Genomic DNA, 6,281 nt, shown 5'->3' with positions numbered 1-6,281 from the left:
CTGTAAGGAAGTTGGCCAGCAGGTAAAACTGATGACTTGAGGTGATCACACAATTGTGCCACTGGTAGAAAAATTTCTCTGCCCAAGGTTGCCTGTATTCTCACTCAAATTGCAGATAACAGTTTCTGCCTGGTGTAGCCAGCCAGATGTTTCAAACTTCTTTGTATTAATACTTAATTACTGGCTTCCGTGATATATTGTTGCAGTGGGGATCCTGCAACACGCATATATCAAACCAGGAGTCCCGTGGAAAGGAAATATATATGGACAGACAGATTCTTGCTAGCTGTTTCAGAGATGTTTATTTCTCCAGCCGCATGGCCGGAGCTCTGCCCAGGAACTGTTCCAGTCACCAGACCAAAGGTCCTTCTGCCCGCGCAGGGAACACAAACCAACCAACGGGAACGAGGCTGAGCAGGGGCAGGGAAACCCCGTGTCTGTGCCCTCAGGGCCCCTCTCCCAGGGCTACACGGCAGGGGAGGGACCCCAACAATATATTGGAGCAACAAAGGCTACCTGTGTTAACCTGGAGTAGTGGTAGCCGGTGAAGACGTTCTTTGCTACTGCAATACCCTGACTTCTGCGGGGAGGCAACTATGAAGCTTTTCATATCCCAGAGCCTGGAGATGTATAGTACTTTCTGTAGGAATAGAAATACTAGTCGTGGGGCTGTGGGCAGAATCCTCTTTACACAGCTTTCCTAAACCCCTTGTGTTCCATTTAGTTAGTCAAACCTCCATTTTGGAATCCTATTTATGCTGTGGTGCCACTTTGCATTGTGTACTCACTCAAAGACTGCGAGCATTATACTTTACATTTCTAATATAACGAGTGCCCAGTCATGGCCACAGAGAGATGCTGTGAATACAGTGTCACTTCTGACCTGCATGCACACACCTGCACTGCTAAAGGAGGAATTTGTATGGGAGGATTTAGGCAAAACCTACCACAGGGTTGGATGTAGCTGTTTAGGTTTCTGTTTACAGCATGACAGTCTTAGCCCAAAAGACAGAAGTAAAGAAAGGTGCTTTGCCTTCAGCTATCATGATTCCACAGCAGCAAGGATTCAATTTGTTAACCCAGGGAGAGCAATGCAGCCCCTCCTTCAGCCCAGATGCAGAATAGTGGGTGGTGTTGCCAGTGCCATTGTCAGTGGAAGCATAAAGGGAAAAAAGGCTCCTAATTGATCACATTCAATTGCAGAGCTCTCAGCCTCTGGTCTGTGTGACATTGATGAGAACCACATGCACGGGGACTATCAAAAGCAGCTTTGATATCACACTGCTTTTTAGTGTAGGAGCCAAGATCTGGGGGGAACAGTGCAACTGAAAGCAAGCAGGAAATTTTGCAGGGATCTTTATCCTTGGTGATGCAGGTATTCCTTGCCCCTTACACTACATATGGGATCCTTGTAGGATCATGGACAGTGTTTGGGGCAAGACTGTTGCAAATCATGTGAAATACAAGCAAGTCTGAATTTGGCAGAGCTTTTAGACTCTAAAAAGAGACTTACTCCTTCAGCTCGTGCTTTTTCAGCCTTCAATCTACTACTGACTCTGAATATAAAGAACAGATTATTCTTAATTGGTGGGATTAGTTAAATTAGTTAAGGTCAGTGAAAATTCACTTAACTATTATCAGTCAAGTCAGGGATTACTGGATTGATTGCTCACATTGGAGTTTCAGAAGGAGAGCCAGTGACCAAGTATCATTTCTGCTTAGTCAAGCTGTGGTATTGCAGATGTGGAGCAGAAAAGTGAGCAGTGGTACAGGCACATTGCTGCATAGCCACAGCAGCATGAAAAGAATCAGCCTGAATTATGGATCAGCCAGATCAACTACTGACTTCACAATTGCAGTGCAAAGGAAAGCTGTTGCGTAAATAATGTGCAAAGGTGTGGAATGCAAGAGCAGCCTGTGATATAAAACCTCAGGGCAGCATTTGTACAAGAAGTCCAACCCACTTGTGAGCACAGCAAAGCTTTTTAGTGCCGTTCTGTGCGGCATGACAGCAGCTGCAGAGCATCACCATCACTGGGTTACTTTCAGCAGCTTTCCCCTTCCTTCCCAGTATCTCATAGTCACAGTGCAGCAGTGACAGTTTTGCCTTTGGGGGCATTAGGTCTGAACAAGAGAGAGATACAAATATCAGGCAAGACTTGATTTATAGGTTCTTCTCAACTGATTAAGAAACTCAAATTAAGAATTCACACAAGCTCAGCTTCTCTGCTGCCTCCAGAGAATTTAAGTCAGATCTCTTGCAAGATTGTCTATTGTCTTGAAAGGACTTTGGACTAGGCCCAAACCAGCCATAGCAGGGTTCTGTGCAATAATTTCTAAAGTTAATTGCAGGGCACGCATGCAAGAAAGGTGAGCGACAAAATACCACCCAAAGTCCTGTTCTACAGCTACTGCTGTTAGTAACCTCCAAGAGTCCAAGGGTTATGCATCACTTTAAACTGCTTCTCCAAGGGTAAGAATCATTAAACATTGAAAAGAGAGAACAGCATGCTGATTTGACATAATCATTTCAGCACTGCCTGCTCTGCAAATGCTGTTGAATCTCAGGGATGTTGCTGGTAGTTGCCAAAATTATGACTGCAAGAGAGACAAGGAGTGGAAGCACAAATTAAAACACTTGGGAATCATTCTGTCTCAGGTCTGTAATAGTCTGCATTCATTTTCGCCTGGAGGTGTTTTATCCAAACCCTTTATCTTCCCTCCCCCCCCCCCCCCCCCCCAGTAATTATCCTGTTGTAAATCCACAGTGTGTGAAAGTGCTTCAATTTCAAACCCATGCTATACCAAATTGTTCACATCCATGCCAGTCATTCTCTGCTACATAAAGCTTGGAAGAAACATTGCTTTCATATTTTTTATCAGAAAAAAACCCGAGGGCTGTTGTTTTCTTGGAATGTTCTGAGTAAGCACATGTACTTCATAAAACCACGTCTGGTGTGTAAGTTCATTTTCTGGAGTGTCAGTGAATCTTGAAGAGTAGTCTCTTAATGTTATCTCAAAGCTTTAGTTAGATTTTAGAAAATCAGAGGAGCAGCTTGTTGCTGCTGAGATTGGGAAGGACTTCCAAGTGCATTTGTCAAGATACCACATTAGTGTGACCCTCTTCACTCCTCAAATCACCTTGCCATAGTCTGTTTCACAGTTCAATTGCTGGAGGAGGCTTCCTGCCAGCATTTCAAAATGCCTTGTTTCCCCTCCAATCCAGGTAAAGATTTTGTTTGCTGATTTCCCATTGGGATTTAAAAGGGAGTTTGTAGAGCCAGGCAGCTTCTATATGCCCTTCCTTACTACTCATTCAGAAAGGCTCTGTGGCTAATATATGTATTTGTGCTGAGCGGGTGCCTTCATTCCCCTCAGCTCCATAGCCAGGGGCAAAACTCAGAGACAGTGGTGTCAGCTGCAGTCTTTAGTTATCTTCAGACTAAACCCCTAGAGAGGGGAAGAAGGGCAGAACTATGAGTGGCGAGCTTGTCTCCACCCCCATGGGCCAGACAAGGGCAGCAGGAGCAATTGTATTACCTCCTTTACCTTCCTAGGGAATTGCTATCACCTTACCCACCAAGGGTACAGTGTCCTGAAAATGCAAAGGAAAGCATTTCTGCCTTATTAGCCTCACTTTTATGCTGTCAGGAGGGGATCCAGCTGTGTGTTAGGCTTTTACTCAGTCTGCACAAGGCAAACCAATTGATTTTTAAAAACAATAGATTTCGCATAAAGCAGCTAATTGCTGGGTATTGGTTGCAGTGAGCTGAACTCACCTGGAGCAGTCTTCTAGTCACAAAAATCTCCATATCCAGTCTCCTGGGTCACCTGCTTCTCCCTGCAGGTCTTCTTTAACTTGCTGCTTATCTTTGTCTCCATGTTGTGTTGCTTTATCAAGCTTGGGGAAGGGAAGAGAGACAGTGGGTTACACAGAAAGGCAATTTTCAAGGTACAAGCAGCACAAAGTAGAAATAAAAAACAAGCAACCTCCAGATCACACAGGTGTGAGAGATATGCAAATGCATGTCTGTCATGGCTCTCATTGTTTTCATATCATTAAGACATTTCTAAGTCCCTTGAGTCCATGACTCATGACTCACGCAAGCTCAGGATATAGTAAGCAGGGCTGAATTAATTGCACGATACATTGATGAACAAAATGAAGTAAAGTGTTTTTACTGTACAAGGGGAAATACTTTAAACAGCAGACACAACAATTCAAATTATGGCTCACGCTGCATAAATGATAATGAGACTGTCTCAGTCAGAGTGAGAATGCTGAAGGGAGCAAAGACACCCACATGCTGCTGCATCCAAACAGTGCTTATCATTCAACTAGGACAGTGGAATTTGTCTTCATAACAGTTCTCCTTTGATAGATACCTGTCTTGGCAGAAGGGCATCCTAGTGCACTTCACACACAGCACTGAGCCAGCAATATGGCTATTCAGTCTCTCTATCTTTCCCCCCCATCCCAAGTGTCATATATTTTTGTCATTTACATTGAAATCCAGTCATTCCTTGACATTACTGGAACCACTAGCATTGATCCCATTTGATACCACTGCTTCTGTAAATAGAGGCAGGACTTCTCTGTAAGACATGTAATGTGTCCCTGCAAGATACAGTAATGGAAGTGAAGTCACAGCTCATGTGTCATGTGGCAATAGATGAGTTATATTTCAACCTTTCATTTGAAAGTGACACATTCAGAGATTCCTGGGGGGACTTTCACAGCCTTTTTGGTTTTTTTTTACTGCTGTTCTGAGCTACACAGCCAGTCAGTTTTATTCTGATGCTTCCTAGCCATTTTCTAGGTAATTTCATCTTGGCATTTAATGCTTTGCCTTGGGAGATCTTGAAGTGTGCTGCATACAAGCAGTCCATAGCACTCAGGACATTGTCAAGGACAGGCTGGATAGCACTGTATTTGTGGCTTGTTTGAGAATGTCTGACGGTAGGTTCAGCACTGCACAATTCTCACTGCTTGAACTGGAAATGAGACGGAAGGATGACTCATGCATTTCCACATCCAGCTTCTGCAATGAACCTCTGACCCAGCTCATTTCTTAGTGGGCCCATCTTTTCTGTAAGAAGGAATAATGACAAGAAAGGAACTGAGCTAGTAAGACATTGCAGTCTTACACTGCAGACAGCACGTATTAGGCAAGGAAGGGAGGGTTTGAGAAGTGTCATCCTGACCTCTGGGTTCTGTTACTTCATTTGTTAGACTTGGGGAGAAGGCTGCTGGTATGAACCGGACAGGAAATGGTAAGTTACAGCTGAACTGTGTGGGGTTGAATTGGTCACTTACCGACTTCTCTAGCTCTAAAATGAAACCAGCTTTCTTTTGGAATGAGAAATGAAGACTGTTATTTGTACCAGATTTTAAGGCAAAGGGTTCAGTCATCTAGTTCTAGGGAAAAATCCAGGGCCAAAGGAAGCAACTAAGTACCTGCCAGCCATCCTTAGCTACCTGGCTCAACCAGTAAGACTGACCTTAACTTGACTTAGCTGTTGGGTGACATAGCTGAGCACAGTTAGCACCTTAAAATAGCCTTTTTATTGGTGTCTATCAACAGTTTCTTTGTCATTCCTCACTTTTTGGTCACAGCACTGACTTATGCATAAAAACTCTCTTCCTGCAGAAAGCTGCTAAGTCCTTTGCACACATTAGCTTTCCTGGACACTGGTTACAGTCAAAGTATAATGTCCAACCTTGTCTCACTCCATTGCATGTGCAAGCAGCAGGAAGAGTTTGACTGGGTGTTTGGAGCCAACAAACTGTTCTGTGCATAGTGGTGGCTTTGGAAACAGAATCCCAGGGTTGTTAGGGTTGGAAGGGGCCTCTGGAGATCATCTAGTCCAACTCCCTGCCTCCCCCTCCCCCGTCAAGGAATGTCTCCAGAGAAAGAGAGTCCATGCCCTTCTTGGGCAGCTCTGCCACCCTCAACGTAAATAAGTTCTTTCTCATGTTGAGCTGGAACTTCTGGTGTCTTAGTTTATGCCCATCGTCCTGTGACTGGGTACCACTGAGAAGAGTCTGGCACCCATAGCACCCGCCTTCGACGCATTAACGAGATCAGAAGCCGTGCGGTTCACATCACGTACGCAGAGCACCCGGACTGCCTCCTCCACTGGAACACTTCTGACCAGCTGCCACTCAGCAAACTCTAACAAGAGCACCCGAGCCGCAACCCGACGAACCCCAGAGCCGCCGGGCACCGCCCGATGTGTCCGAAGGCACGGCAGGGCGGGGCCGGGGGCGGTGTCCCGGC

This window comes from Corvus hawaiiensis, chromosome 22 (genome assembly GCF_020740725.1).
Source record: "Corvus hawaiiensis isolate bCorHaw1 chromosome 22, bCorHaw1.pri.cur, whole genome shotgun sequence".
Taxonomy (NCBI): domain Eukaryota; kingdom Metazoa; phylum Chordata; class Aves; order Passeriformes; family Corvidae; genus Corvus; species Corvus hawaiiensis.
This window is presented reverse-complemented; position numbering follows the sequence as displayed.